Raw genomic sequence first — 14,674 nt, forward strand, 5'->3', positions numbered from 1 at the left:
TCGACCAAATTACGTCGACCAAATGTCTTTCGACGAAATGTCTTTCGACGAAATGTCCGGACAGCGGCAGCTGGTCTGTGTCAGTAATGGCAATTTGATTTTGCCATTTTCACAACTCCCTAATAAATGAACAAAATGTTCCATTTGTAGGCACAGTTACATGCTATGGTATGTATACCATGCTTAATAACCACCATAGGAGGCTCAGAGCACCATCCGCATTCTTACGTACAAAACATGTAAGGAAATAATCAGATCTTTTGCTCTGCAGGAGTCAGGCTTCTTTAAAGCCTGACAAAGTGGCAGAGTGCCATTGTAAACTGAGGCATGATGAAACCATGCCCAAGAACCCAGGCAGGTTAAACCCTTCCACTCATGCCCCTAGGCCCCGAACGGCCACGAACAGCCAGGTTCTATAGACAGGGCAGCTGGCATGGATTATGGACACTTTTAACATAGGGTGGTTTTTCAACCTTATCTCCTCTGGGAGCAAAGCACTGGACAGGTTTTCCTGTACGTTTTTGAGGTTCGCAGGGATCTATGTGTGGATGTTTCTTGGTGTGAAAAGCATGACACCTTTTGGGGTGACACCAGGCTCTTCTGGGAGTTAATTTGCATAATCTCTACTTTCTATTTTATGTGACATGGGCTGCAGTTACATTGTTCTGTTAATAGAGGGCAACACACAGGTCATAGTTCCAAACAGGGGTGCACAGTCTGCTTGCTAGCTTACATTTACAGTTCTATTTGGGATTCACCGCCTTTTCATAAACTGAGTACTCTTCCGGAGTATTTCTAACTTATGTAGGTGTTTTGGGGGTGTTACGTGCCTTTGTATGACTGCTGCAAACCACTTGATATTAGACATTGATTGGAAACGACATAAAAAATCCTGACACATATTGTAAGCGGACATAAAATGACCTATATTAGCTAATATAAGTAAACAGACATCACTCCCCCCTCCCCACAAAAAGGGATGTATGCGTACACAAAAAATAAAAATGAAAAACAAGCAACTACTGCAGTTAAAATCTAAAAATGTAAATTCAGTTACATGATCATGACTCGGAAGGGGAAGTTAAAAAGTAAAAAAACACACGGTAGGAGAGAGGTTAGCTTTACATGCCATGAGGGAGGAAGAGGTCTTCCAAGCACTGTTGTGTATGTTGGTCAATCCCTCTGAAACGCAAAAGGGATGTGCACATAGAAATCAAAGCAGAGTCATCCAGAGAGACTATTTAATTCTTTTTTTTTCAAATTCTCAAAAGGAAGCTGCTATCAAATTGAACTATTCATCACAGCCACTGCTAGGAAATCTATGTGCATAAAATGACAATACACCGAAAGGAAAACAAAATATAGCTATAACATGTCAGATTACTAAATTCAGAGTCCAGCCTACTAACCATTAGACCATGGAACCTAAATACTTCCGCAAATGCTGAACTTCATTATGCCAAAACAGAGGCAGTCAGAAACAATATTTAATATTGCTTAATCATATGCCTCAAGAGGAAGAATTTGATCTACATGCTCTATAAAGCACAGAGATTGCTATAGCACAACGTCAATCGACAACATCGCTTTGTTTGTATGATATCAGTCAATTGGGACTATGAATCTGTAAAAATTGTAAATGTGCTCTATATTGCCATTTCTGATTCAACGCTCTCAGGTGCATCTTGCAAGGGTTCCATGGTGTAATGGTTAGCACTTTGGACTTTGAATCCAATGACCCGAGTTCAAGTCTCGGTGGGACCGTTATCTTGCTCTTACACTCCATTTTCTAATTTCTCAAATTACAATTCAACAGAGTTAATATTCAGAAGTTCAGTCGACTCTCTCTGCACGACATTACATTTAAATGCACTTTGGTGCCTGATACCAATACAGTGATGCAACTACATATCGTTAATGTACAATCCCTAAGGTCAATCAGAGTGGGCACCCAGATATCTCTCAGAAACATTTTCCACAGATGAATAATGTCCAACCTTAACTCTATGAAAAGAAAAATGTACACACTATGTGCAGTAGATTCTCTGCTCACTGGAACATGCAGAAACAACATTGATGTGAAACGATTGGAAAAAGCCCTATTTTATTAACATTAAAAAATGTTATACAATTATTTTGGTGAATCATATTCACTTTCACAATCATTCCTATGTTTCAAGCAATTTGATGGTCTTATTAAATGTGTAAAAAATGTAATTCTTTGAGTTGACAAACTGTATGGAGAGCAAACTTTTTATAACTTACAAGTGTTATGAGTTCTAGAAAGTAGTGCATTTACTGATCAAGTGCCCTTGTTTAAATGTACTTACTTTATTTGGATCACACCTTTCTCGAAAGAAGAAATAAACTCTAAATTATCAGGAAACAATTCAACTGATTTTAGGGGCCTCCTGGGCTTTCAATGCAAATCGCTGAGATCAAAAGCCAGTTTAATAGCCATTATACCTTGGAGCTTTGGAGATATGAGAGTGGGCAGTTTCTTTGTGGCAAAAGAGAGTCATCCCCAGAAACTATTAATATTCTTTGGTCAAAGAAGACTGCCATCAAAGTGGGCTGTAAAGCAAAGCTATTGCTGTTATATCTATCTGCAAATGAAAGGCAACTCTAAAAGATAAGCAGCCCCAAGGTCCCACCGAGACTTGAACTCGGATCGCTGGATTCAGAGTCCAGAGTGCTAACCATTACACCATGGAACCCACATATTCAGTAGCATGATGCACTTCATTCTGGAAAAACAGAGCACATCAGAGAAAATATGTAATATTCCTATATCATTAGACTCCAGAGGAAGAATTTGATCCAAATGAGACATGAAGCCAATACTTTGCGATTGCACAGCATCCAGCAGCAACAGTGCTGCTTCGATATAATATCAGTAAACGGTTACTATAGGTCAGTAAAAATCTTGACTGTGCCCTATATTCTCATTGCCCTTATGAAGCTCTGCTCAACAAGGGTTCCATGGTGTAATGGTTAGCACTTTGGACTTTGAATCCAGCGATCCGAGTTCAAGTCTCGGTAGAACCTCTCTCTTGCTCTAACACACTTTGTCTCCTTGTTGTCTTAAATTATAGGCCAAAGATAGTAATATTCATAAGGTTAGTGGTGTAGGGTATTCATTTTCGCTCTCACTCTCTGGCATAACTTTTCATAAAAATCCACTTTTGTGCCTAGCACCTTAACCTTTATGCATTTTTTTTAAATGTATGAACAGTGAGGTCATTCTGAGTCGATGGGCAGATCTGCATCGGAAACATACATAAAAGATTTGAAATTTTCAAACTTAACTCAATGTTAAGAAACATGCTCAATCTGAGACCCAATGGATTCTCTTTTTACTTGAAGATGCAGCAACAACATTAATAATACCATTTTGGGAAAAGCAGCTCTATTGTATCGCCATTCTCTTTCAAAATTGTTAAAGGGTTAATCCTATGAAAAGCGACCACATTCAGAATCAATGATATTAATCAAGCGTCTTAACAGCCTTTACATGTTTGTAAAATGAAGGTATCAGTTTGAGATGAAAAATAGAACGAAGAACACACTTTTCTTAATTCACAAAAGGCCTGAGGTGTATAAATACTGTTTGTACCGACCAAGGGCCCATTCGTGAATGTACTTACTTTAGTTGGATCATACCTTTCTTCAAAGAAGACATCCACAATAAACAATAAGGGAAAGGTTCGACTGATGGTAAACTCTTACAGAGATTTGAATGCAAATTATTGGATTCAACCTCCAGGGTGCTACCATTACACCATGGGTCTTTCACACCACAGAAAGTGGTGGGTCTCATTGTGGCTAAAGAGCGTCATCCATGGAAAATCTTTCTTTTTTCAAATGCACCCAGGGAATAATGCTATGAAAGTGGGCGACACAGCAGCGTCATTGCTATTAAAACAAGACACTGAGAGGAAAACAAACACAGTAATTCCCAAGGTCCCACCGAGATTTGAACTCGGATCGCTGGATTCAGAGTCCAGAGTGCTAACCATTACACCATGGAACCTACATACTTAGTGACATTATGAACGTCATTGCAGCAAAAAAAGAGCCTTTTAGAGAATGTATGCAATATTCTTTTATCTTATGCCTCCAGAGGAAGAATCCTATCCAAATGAGCTGTAAAGCAAAGAGTTTGCTATTGCGCAACAACCAACTAAACAGTTCCACATTTGCATAATATCCGTGGGCTAGGAATATGAGTTTGTTAAAATGATGCATGAGATCTCGATTCTCATTTCTGTTACAACTCTGTCAGGTTGCACCAGCAAGGGGCCCATGGTGTAATGGTTAGCAAAGAACATTACTGAAGGGCCCCTCGGCCAGCCAGAAAGCCAAAATGGAGAGAACGGGCATGAACTGGTTGTGAATGAGCTTCAAAATGCGTTCACAGGTAATTGAACTGGTGATCTCCTCAGTTTATACACCTGGAACTCCTGTCAATAGCAACAGTCGGCAGCTGGGTTGCCAGACATTTCGTCAAAAAAAATTTGTCGACAGGACAATTGGTCGAAACCATTTGGTCGAAAACCAAATGGTCGAATTGCTTTGTTTTTTATTTTCACATTTTTTTTGGGGGGGAGGTTTGGGGGGGTCCCCCCAACCTCCTTTTTTTCTAAAAACCCCTTTTTTTCCCTAAACTACAACCTAAAAAATATATATATAAATAAATAAAAAAAACGACCATTTGGCTTTCGACCAAATTACGTCGACCAAATGTCTTTCGACGAAATGTCTTTCGACGAAATGTCCGGACAGCGGCAGCTGGTCTGTGTCAGTAATGGCAATTTGATTTTGCCATTTTCACAACTCCCTAATAAATGAACAAAATGTTCCATTTGTAGGCACAGTTACATGCTATGGTATGTATACCATGCTTAATAACCACCATAGGAGGCTCAGAGCACCATCCGCATTCTTACGTACAAAACATGTAAGGAAATAATCAGATCTTTTGCTCTGCAGGAGTCAGGCTTCTTTAAAGCCTGACAAAGTGGCAGAGTGCCATTGTAAACTGAGGCATGATGAAACCATGCCCAAGAACCCAGGCAGGTTAAACCCTTCCACTCATGCCCCTAGGCCCCGAACGGCCAGGTTCTATAGACAGGGCAGCTGGCATGGATTATGGACACTTTTAACATAGGGTGGTTTTTCAACCTTATCTCCTCTGGGAGCAAAGCGCTGGACAGGTTTTCCTGTACGTTTTTGAGGTTCGCAGGGATCTATGTGTGGATGTTTCTTGGTGTGAAAAGCATGACACCTTTTGGGGTGACACCAGGCTCTTCTGGGAGTTAATTTGCATAATCTCTACTTTCTATTTTATGTGACATGGGCTGCAGTTACATTGTTCTGTTAATAGAGGGCAACACACAGGTCATAGTTCCAAACAGGGGTGCACAGTCTGCTTGCTAGCTTACATTTACAGTTCTATTTGGGATTCACCGCCTTTTCATAAACTGAGTACTCTTCCGGAGTATTTCTAACTTATGTAGGTGTTTTGGGGGTGTTACGTGCCTTTGTATGACTGCTGCAAACCACTTGATATTAGACATTGATTGGAAACGACATAAAAAATCCTGACACATATTGTAAGCGGACATAAAATGACCTATATTAGCTAATATAAGTAAACAGACATCACTCCCCCCTCCCCACAAAAAGGGATGTATGCGTACACAAAAAATAAAAATGAAAAACAAGCAACTACTGCAGTTAAAATCTAAAAATGTAAATTCAGTTACATGATCATGACTCGGAAGGGGAAGTTAAAAAGTAAAAAAACACACGGTAGGAGAGAGGTTAGCTTTACATGCCATGAGGGAGGAAGAGGTCTTCCAAGCACTGTTGTGTATGTTGGTCAATCCCTCTGAAACGCAAAAGGGATGTGCACATAGAAATCAAAGCAGAGTCATCCAGAGAGACTATTTAATTCTTTTTTTTTCAAATTCTCAAAAGGAAGCTGCTATCAAATTGAACTATTCATCACAGCCACTGCTAGGAAATCTATGTGCATAAAATGACAATACACCCAAAGGAAAACAAAATATAGCTATAACATGTCAGATTACTAAATTCAGAGTCCAGCCTACTAACCATTAGACCATGGAACCTAAATACTTCCGCAAATGCTGAACTTCATTATGCCAAAACAGAGGCAGTCAGAAACAATATTTAATATTGCTTAATCATATGCCTCAAGAGGAAGAATTTGATCTACATGCTCTATAAAGCACAGAGATTGCTATAGCACAACGTCAATCGACAACATCGCTGTGTTTGTATGATATCAGTCAATTGGGACTATGAATCTGTAAAAATTGTAAATGTGCTCTATATTGCCATTTCTGATTCAACGCTCTCAGGTGCATCTTGCAAGGGTTCCATGGTGTAATGGTTAGCACTTTGGACTTTGAATCCAACGATCCGAGTTCAAGTCTCGGTGGGACCGTTATCTTGCTCTTACACTCCATTTTCTAATTTCTCAAATTACAATTCAACAGAGTTAATATTCAGAAGTTCAGTCGACTCTCTCTGCACGACATTACATTTAAATGCACTTTGGTGCCTGATACCAATACAGTGATGCAACTACATATCGTTAATGTACAATCCCTAAGGTCAATCAGAGTTGGCACCCAGATATCTCTCAGAAACATTTTCCACAGATGAATAATGTCCAACCTTAACTCTATGAAAAGAAAAATGTACACACTATGTGCAGTAGATTCTCTGCTCACTGGAACATGCAGAAACAACATTGATGTGAAACGATTGGAAAAAGCCCTATTTTATTAACATTAAAAAATGTTATACAATTATTTTGGTGAATCATATTCACTTTCACAATCATTCCTATGTTTCAAGCAATTTGATGGTCTTATTAAATGTGTAAAAAATGTAATTCTTTGAGTTGACAAACTGTATGGAGAGCAAACTTTTTATAACTTACAAGTGTTATGAGTTCTAGAAAGTAGTGCATTTACTGATCAAGTGCCCTTGTTTAAATGTACTTACTTTATTTGGATCACACCTTTCTCGAAAGAAGAAATAAACTCTAAATTATCAGGAAACAATTCAACTGATTTTAGGGGCCTCCTGGGCTTTCAATGCAAATCGCTGAGATCAAAAGCCAGTTTAATAGCCATTATACCTTGGAGCTTTGGAGATATGAGAGTGGGCAGTTTCTTTGTGGCAAAAGAGAGTCATCCCCAGAAACTATTAATATTCTTTGGTCAAAGAAGACTGCCATCAAAGTGGGCTGTAAAGCAAAGCTATTGCTGTTATATCTATCTGCAAATGAAAGGCAACTCTAAAAGATAAGCAGCCCCAAGGTCCCACCGAGACTTGAACTCGGATCGCTGGATTCAGAGTCCAGAGTGCTAACCATTACACCATGGAACCCACATATTCAGTAGCATGATGCACTTCATTCTGGAAAAACAGAGCACATCAGAGAAAATATGTAATATTCCTATATCATTAGACTCCAGAGGAAGAATTTGATCCAAATGAGACATGAAGCCAATACTTTGCGATTGCACAGCATCCAGCAGCAACAGTGCTGCTTCGATATAATATCAGTAAACGGTTACTATAGGTCAGTAAAAATCTTGACTGTGCCCTATATTCTCATTGCCCTTATGAAGCTCTGCTCAACAAGGGTTCCATGGTGTAATGGTTAGCACTTTGGACTTTGAATCCAGCGATCCGAGTTCAAGTCTCGGTGGAACCTCTCTCTTGCTCTAACACACTTTGTCTCCTTGTTGTCTTAAATTATAGGCCAAAGATAGTAATATTCATAAGGTTAGTGGTGTAGGGTATTCATTTTCGCTCTCACTCTCTGGCATAACTTTTCATAAAAATCCACTTTTGTGCCTAGCACCTTAACCTTTATGCATTTTTTTTAAATGTATGAACAGTGAGGTCATTCTGAGTCGATGGGCAGATCTGCATCGGAAACATACATAAAAGATTTGAAATTTTCAAACTTAACTCAATGTTAAGAAACATGCTCAATCTGAGACCCAATGGATTCTCTTTTTACTTGAAGATGCAGCAACAACATTAATAATACCATTTTGGGAAAAGCAGCTCTATTGTATCGCCATTCTCTTTCAAAATTGTTAAAGGGTTAATCCTATGAAAAGCGACCACATTCAGAATCAATGATATTAATCAAGCGTCTTAACAGCCTTTACATGTTTGTAAAATGAAGGTATCAGTTTGAGATGAAAAATAGAACGAAGAACACACTTTTCTTAATTCACAAAAGGCCTGAGGTGTATAAATACTGTTTGTACCGACCAAGGGCCCATTCGTGAATGTACTTACTTTAGTTGGATCATACCTTTCTTCAAAGAAGACATCCACAATAAACGATAAGGGAAAGGTTCGACTGATGGTAAACTCTTACAGAGATTTGAATGCAAATTATTGGATTCAACCTCCAGGGTGCTACCATTACACCATGGGTCTTTCACACCACAGAAAGTGGTGGGTTTCATTGTGGCTAAAGAGCGTCATCCATGGAAAATCTTTCTTTTTTCAAATGCACCCAGGGAATAATGCTATGAAAGTGGGCGACACAGCAGCGTCATTGCTATTAAAACAAGACACTGAGAGGAAAACAAACACAGTAATTCCCAAGGTCCCACTGAGATTTGAACTCGGATCGCTGGATTCAGAGTCCAGAGTGCTAACCATTACACCATGGAACCTACATACTTAGTGACATGATGAACGTCATTGCAGCAAAAAAAGAGCCTTTTAGAGAATGTATGCAATATTCTTTTATCTTATGCCTCCAGAGGAAGAATCCTATCCAAATGAGCTGTAAAGCAAAGAGTTTGCTATTGCGCAACAACCAACTAAACAGTTCTACATTTGCATAATATCCGTGGGCTAGGAATATGAGTTTGTTAAAATGATGCATGAGATCTCGATTCTCATTTCTGTTACAACTCTGTCAGGTTGCACCAGCAAGGGGCCCATGGTGTAATGGTTAGCAAAGAACATTACTGAAGGGCCCCTCGGCCAGCCAGAAAGCCAAAATGGAGAGAACGGGCATGAACTGGTTGTGAATGAGCTTCAAAATGCGTTCACAGGTAATTGAACTGGTGATCTCCTCAGTTTATACACCTGGAACTCCTGTCAATAGCAACAGTCGGCAGCTGGGTTGCCAGACATTTCGTCAAAAAAAATTTGTCGACAGGACAATTGGTCGAAACCATTTGGTCGAAAACCAAATGGTCGAATTGCTTTGTTTTTTATTTTCACATTTTTTTTTGGGGGGAGGTTTGGGGGGGTCCCCCCAACCTCCTTTTTTTCTAAAAACCCCTTTTTTTCCCTAAACTACAACCTAAAAAATATATATATAAATAAATTAAAAAAACGACCATTTGGCTTTCGACCAAATTACGTCGACCAAATGTCTTTCGACGAAATGTCTTTCGACGAAATGTCCGGACAGCGGCAGCTGGTCTGTGTCAGTAATGGCAATTTGATTTTGCCATTTTCACAACTCCCTAATAAATGAACAAAATGTTCCATTTGTAGGCACAGTTACATGCTATGGTATGTATACCATGCTTAATAACCACCATAGGAGGCTCAGAGCACCATCCGCATTCTTACGTACAAAACATGTAAGGAAATAATCAGATCTTTTGCTCTGCAGGAGTCAGGCTTCTTTAAAGCCTGACAAAGTGGCAGAGTGCCATTGTAAACTGAGGCATGATGAAACCATGCCCAAGAACCGAGGCAGGTTAAACCCTTCCACTCATGCCCCTAGGCCCCGAACGGCCAGGTTCTATAGACAGGGCAGCTGGCATGGATTATGGACACTTTTAACATAGGGTGGTTTTTCAACCTTATCTCCTCTGGGAGCAAAGCGCTGGACAGGTTTTCCTGTACGTTTTTGAGGTTCGCAGGGATCTATGTGTGGATGTTTCTTGGTGTGAAAAGCATGACACCTTTTGGGGTGACACCAGGCTCTTCTGGGAGTTAATTTGCATAATCTCTACTTTCTATTTTATGTGACATGGGCTGCAGTTACATTGTTCTGTTAATAGAGGGCAACACACAGGTCATAGTTCCAAACAGGGGTGCACAGTCTGCTTGCTAGCTTACATTTACAGTTCTATTTGGGATTCACCGCCTTTTCATAAACTGAGTACTCTTCCGGAGTATTTCTAACTTATGTAGGTGTTTTGCGGGTGTTACGTGCCTTTGTATGACTGCTGCAAACCACTTGATATTAGACATTGATTGGAAACGACATAAAAAATCCTGACACATATTGTAAGCGGACATAAAATGACCTATATTAGCTAATATAAGTAAACAGACATCACTCCCCCCTCCCCACAAAAAGGGATGTATGCGTACACAAAAAATAAAATCGAAAAACAAGCAACTACTGCAGTTAAAATCTAAAAATGTAAATTCAGTTACATGATCATGACTCGGAAGGGGAAGTTAAAAAGTAAAAAAACACACGGTAGGAGAGAGGTTAGCTTTACATGCCATGAGGGAGGAAGAGGTCTTCCAAGCACTGTTGTGTATGTTGGTCAATCCCTCTGAAACGCAAAAGGGATGTGCACATAGAAATCAAAGCAGAGTCATCCAGAGAGACTATTTAATTCTTTTTTTTTCAAATTCTCAAAAGGAAGCTGCTATCAAATTGAACTATTCATCACAGCCACTGCTAGGAAATCTATGTGCATAAAATGACAATACACCCAAAGGAAAACAAAATATAGCTATAACATGTCAGATTACTAAATTCAGAGTCCAGCCTACTAACCATTAGACCATGGAACCTAAATACTTCCGCAAATGCTGAACTTCATTATGCCAAAACAGAGGCAGTCAGAAACAATATTTAATATTGCTTAATCATATGCCTCAAGAGGAAGAATTTGATCTACATGCTCTATAAAGCACAGAGATTGCTATAGCACAACGTCAATCGACAACATCGCTGTGTTTGTATGATATCAGTCAATTGGGACTATGAATCTGTAAAAATTGTAAATGTGCTCTATATTACCATTTCTGATTCAACGCTCTCAGGTGCATCTTGCAAGGGTTCCATGGTGTAATGGTTAGCACTTTGGACTTTGAATCCAACGATCCGAGTTCAAGTCTCGGTGGGACCGTTATCTTGCTCTTACACTCCATTTTCTAATTTCTCAAATTACAATTCAACAGAGTTAATATTCAGAAGTTCAGTCGACTCTCTCTGCACGACATTACATTTAAATGCACTTTGGTGCCTGATACCAATACAGTGATGCAACTACATATCGTTAATGTACAATCCCTAAGGTCAATCAGAGTGGGCACCCAGATATCTCTCAGAAACATTTTCCACAGATGAATAATGTCCAACCTTAACTCTATGAAAAGAAAAATGTACACACTATGTGCAGTAGATTCTCTGCTCACTGGAACATGCAGAAACAACATTGATGTGAAAAGATTGGAAAAAGCCCTATTTTATTAACATTAAAAAATGTTATACAATTATTTTGGTGAATCATATTCACTTTCACAATCATTCCTATGTTTCAAGCAATTTGATGGTCTTATTAAATGTGTAAAAAATGTAATTCTTTGAGTTGACAAACTGTATGGAGAGCAAACTTTTTATAACTTACAAGAGTTATGAGTTCTAGAAAGTAGTGCATTTACTGATCAAGTGCCCTTGTTTAAATGTACTTACTTTATTTGGATCACACCTTTCTCGAAAGAAGAAATAAACTCTAAATTATCAGGAAACAATTCAACTGATTTTAGGGGCCTCCTGGGCTTTCAATGCAAATCGCTGAGATCAAAAGCCAGTTTAATAGCCATTATACCTTGGAGCTTTGGAGATATGAGAGTGGGCAGTTTCTTTGTGGCAAAAGAGAGTCATCCCCAGAAACTATTAATATTCTTTGGTCAAAGAAGACTGCCATCAAAGTGGGCTGTAAAGCAAAGCTATTGCTGTTATATCTATCTGCAAATGAAAGGCAACTCTAAAAGAGAAGCAGCCCCAAGGTCCCACCGAGACTTGAACTCAGATCGCTGGATTCAGAGTCCAGAGTGCTAACCATTACACCATGGAACCCACATATTCAGTAGCATGATGCACTTCATTCTGGAAAAACAGAGCACATCAGAGAAAATATGTAATATTCCTATATCATTAGACTCCAGAGGAAGAATTTGATCCAAATGAGACATGAAGCCAATACTTTGCGATTGCACAGCATCCAACAGCAACAGTGCTGCTTCGATATAATATCAGTAAACGGTTACTATAGGTCAGTAAAAATCTTGACTGTGCCCTATATTCTCATTGCCCTTATGAAGCTCTGCTCAACAAGGGTTCCATGGTGTAATGGTTAGCACTTTGGACTTTGAATCCAGCGATCCGAGTTCAAGTCTCGGTGGAACCTCTCTCTTGCTCTAACACACTTTGTCTCCTTGTTGTCTTAAATTATAGGCCAAAGATAGTAATATTCATAAGGTTAGTGGTGTAGGGTATTCATTTTCGCTCTCACTCTCTGGCATAACTTTTCATAAAAATCCACTTTTGTGCCTAGCACCTTAACCTTTATGCATTTTTTTTAAATGTATGAACAGTGAGGTCATTCTGAGTCGATGGGCAGATCTGCATCGGAAACATACATAAAAGATTTGAAATTTTCAAACTTAACTCAATGTTAAGAAACATGCTCAATCTGTGACCCAATGGATTCTCTTTTTACTTGAAGATGCAGCAACAACATTAATAATACCATTTTGGGAAAAGCAGCTCTATTGTATCGCCATTCTCTTTCAAAATTGTTAAAGGGTTAATCCTATGAAAAGCGACCACATTCAGAATCAATGATATTAATCAAGCGTCTTAACAGCCTTTACATGTTTGTAAAATGAAGGTATCAGTTTGAGATGAAAAATAGAACGAAGAACACACTTTTCTTAATTCACAAAAGGCCTGAGGTGTATAAATACTGTTTGTACCGACCAAGGGCCCATTCGTGAATGTACTTACTTTAGTTGGATCATACCTTTCTTCAAAGAAGACATCCACAATAAACGATAAGGGAAAGGTTCGACTGATGGTAAACTCTTACAGAGATTTGAATGCAAATTATTGGATTCAACCTCCAGGGTGCTACCATTACACCATGGGTCTTTCACACCACAGAAAGTGGTGGGTTTCATTGTGGCTAAAGAGCGTCATCCATGGAAAATCTTTCTTTTTTCAAATGCACCCAGGGAATAATGCTATGAAAGTGGGCGACACAGCAGCGTCATTGCTATTAAAACAAGACACTGAGAGGAAAACAAACACAGTAATTCCCAAGGTCCCACCGAGATTTGAACTCGGATCGCTGGATTCAGAGTCCAGAGTGCTAACCATTACACCATGGAACCTACATACTTAGTGACATGATGAACGTCATTGCAGCAAAAAAAGAGCCTTTTAGAGAATGTATGCAATATTCTTTTATCTTATGCCTCCAGAGGAAGAATCCTATCCAAATGAGCTGTAAAGCAAAGAGTTTGCTATTGCGCAACAACCAACTAAACAGTTCCACATTTGCATAATATCCGTGGGCTAGGAATATGAGTTTGTTAAAATGATGCATGAGATCTCGATTCTCATTTCTGTTACAACTCTGTCAGGTTGCACCAGCAAGGGGCCCATGGTGTAATGGTTAGCAAAGAACATTACTGAAGGGCCCCTCGGCCAGCCAGAAAGCCAAAATGGAGAGAACGGGCATGAACTGGTTGTGAATGAGCTTCAAAATGCGTTCACAGGTAATTGAACTGGTGATCTCCTCAGTTTATACACCTGGAACTCCTGTCAATAGCAACAGTCGGCAGCTGGGTTGCCAGACATTTCGTCGAAAAAAATTTGTCGACAGGACAATTGGTCGAAACCATTTGGTCGAAAACCAAATGGTCGAATTGCTTTGTTTTTTATTTTCACATTTTTTTTTGGGGTGGGGTTTGGGGGGGTCCCCCCAACCCCTGTTTTTTCTAAAAAACCCTTTTTTTCCCTAAACTACAACCTAAAAAATATATATATAAATAAATTAAAAAACCGACCATTTGGCTTTCGACCAAATTACGTCGACCAAATGTCTTTCGACGAAATGTCCGGACAGCGGCAGCTGGTCTGTGTCAGTAATGGCAATTTGATTTTGCCATTTTCACAACTCCCTAATAAATGAACAAAATGTTCCATTTGTAGGCACAGTTACATGCTATGGTATGTATACCATGCTTAATAACCACCATAGGAGGCTCAGAGCACCATCCGCATTCTTACGTACAAAACATGTAAGGAAATAATCAGATCTTTTGCTCTGCAGGAGTCAGGCTTCTTTAAAGCCTGACAAAGTGGCAGAGTGCCATTGTAAACTGAGGCATGATGAAACCATGCCCAAGAACCCAGGCAGGTTAAACCCTTCCACTCATGCCCCTAGGCCCCGAACGGCCACGAACAGCCAGGTTCTATAGACAGGGCAGCTGGCATGGATTATGGACACTTTTAACATAGGGTGGTTTTTCAACCTTATCTCCTCTGGGAGCAAAGCGCTGGACAGGGTTTCCTGTACGTTTTTGAGGTTCGCAGGGATCTATGTGT

At 39.5% G+C, this 14,674-nt stretch overlaps 12 non-coding genes across 12 annotated transcripts; 6 read left to right on the forward strand and 6 right to left on the reverse strand.

Annotated features, from left to right (window-relative positions):
* The first annotated feature begins 1,692 nt into the window (after positions 1 to 1,692).
* Positions 1,693 to 1,764, forward strand: TRNAQ-UUG (transfer RNA glutamine (anticodon UUG)). Its single transcript has one exon. It is a non-coding gene; the product is annotated as a tRNA-Gln (tRNA).
* An 881-nt stretch (positions 1,765 to 2,645) lies between these two features.
* Positions 2,646 to 2,717, reverse strand: TRNAQ-CUG (transfer RNA glutamine (anticodon CUG)). Its single transcript has one exon. It is a non-coding gene; the product is annotated as a tRNA-Gln (tRNA).
* Positions 2,718 to 2,976: 259 nt separating this feature from the next.
* TRNAQ-UUG (transfer RNA glutamine (anticodon UUG)) lies at positions 2,977 to 3,048 on the forward strand. Its single transcript has one exon. It is a non-coding gene; the product is annotated as a tRNA-Gln (tRNA).
* Positions 3,049 to 3,961: 913 nt separating this feature from the next.
* TRNAQ-CUG (transfer RNA glutamine (anticodon CUG)) lies at positions 3,962 to 4,033 on the reverse strand. Its single transcript has one exon. It is a non-coding gene; the product is annotated as a tRNA-Gln (tRNA).
* A 2,370-nt stretch (positions 4,034 to 6,403) lies between these two features.
* On the forward strand, positions 6,404 to 6,475 carry TRNAQ-UUG (transfer RNA glutamine (anticodon UUG)). The gene has a single exon. It is a non-coding gene; the product is annotated as a tRNA-Gln (tRNA).
* An 881-nt stretch (positions 6,476 to 7,356) lies between these two features.
* On the reverse strand, positions 7,357 to 7,428 carry TRNAQ-CUG (transfer RNA glutamine (anticodon CUG)). The gene has a single exon. It is a non-coding gene; the product is annotated as a tRNA-Gln (tRNA).
* A 259-nt stretch (positions 7,429 to 7,687) lies between these two features.
* Positions 7,688 to 7,759, forward strand: TRNAQ-UUG (transfer RNA glutamine (anticodon UUG)). Its single transcript has one exon. It is a non-coding gene; the product is annotated as a tRNA-Gln (tRNA).
* A 913-nt stretch (positions 7,760 to 8,672) lies between these two features.
* On the reverse strand, positions 8,673 to 8,744 carry TRNAQ-CUG (transfer RNA glutamine (anticodon CUG)). The gene has a single exon. It is a non-coding gene; the product is annotated as a tRNA-Gln (tRNA).
* A 2,370-nt stretch (positions 8,745 to 11,114) lies between these two features.
* On the forward strand, positions 11,115 to 11,186 carry TRNAQ-UUG (transfer RNA glutamine (anticodon UUG)). Its single transcript has one exon. It is a non-coding gene; the product is annotated as a tRNA-Gln (tRNA).
* An 881-nt stretch (positions 11,187 to 12,067) lies between these two features.
* Positions 12,068 to 12,139, reverse strand: TRNAQ-CUG (transfer RNA glutamine (anticodon CUG)). The gene has a single exon. It is a non-coding gene; the product is annotated as a tRNA-Gln (tRNA).
* Positions 12,140 to 12,398: 259 nt separating this feature from the next.
* Positions 12,399 to 12,470, forward strand: TRNAQ-UUG (transfer RNA glutamine (anticodon UUG)). The gene has a single exon. It is a non-coding gene; the product is annotated as a tRNA-Gln (tRNA).
* A 913-nt stretch (positions 12,471 to 13,383) lies between these two features.
* Positions 13,384 to 13,455, reverse strand: TRNAQ-CUG (transfer RNA glutamine (anticodon CUG)). The gene has a single exon. It is a non-coding gene; the product is annotated as a tRNA-Gln (tRNA).
* Between the last annotated feature and the right edge of the window lie 1,219 nt (positions 13,456 to 14,674).

The sequence above is a fragment of the Ambystoma mexicanum genome, chromosome 5p (genome assembly GCF_040938575.1).
Source record: "Ambystoma mexicanum isolate Mex_15411 chromosome 5p, UKY_AmexF1_1, whole genome shotgun sequence".
Classification (NCBI taxonomy): domain Eukaryota; kingdom Metazoa; phylum Chordata; class Amphibia; order Caudata; family Ambystomatidae; genus Ambystoma; species Ambystoma mexicanum.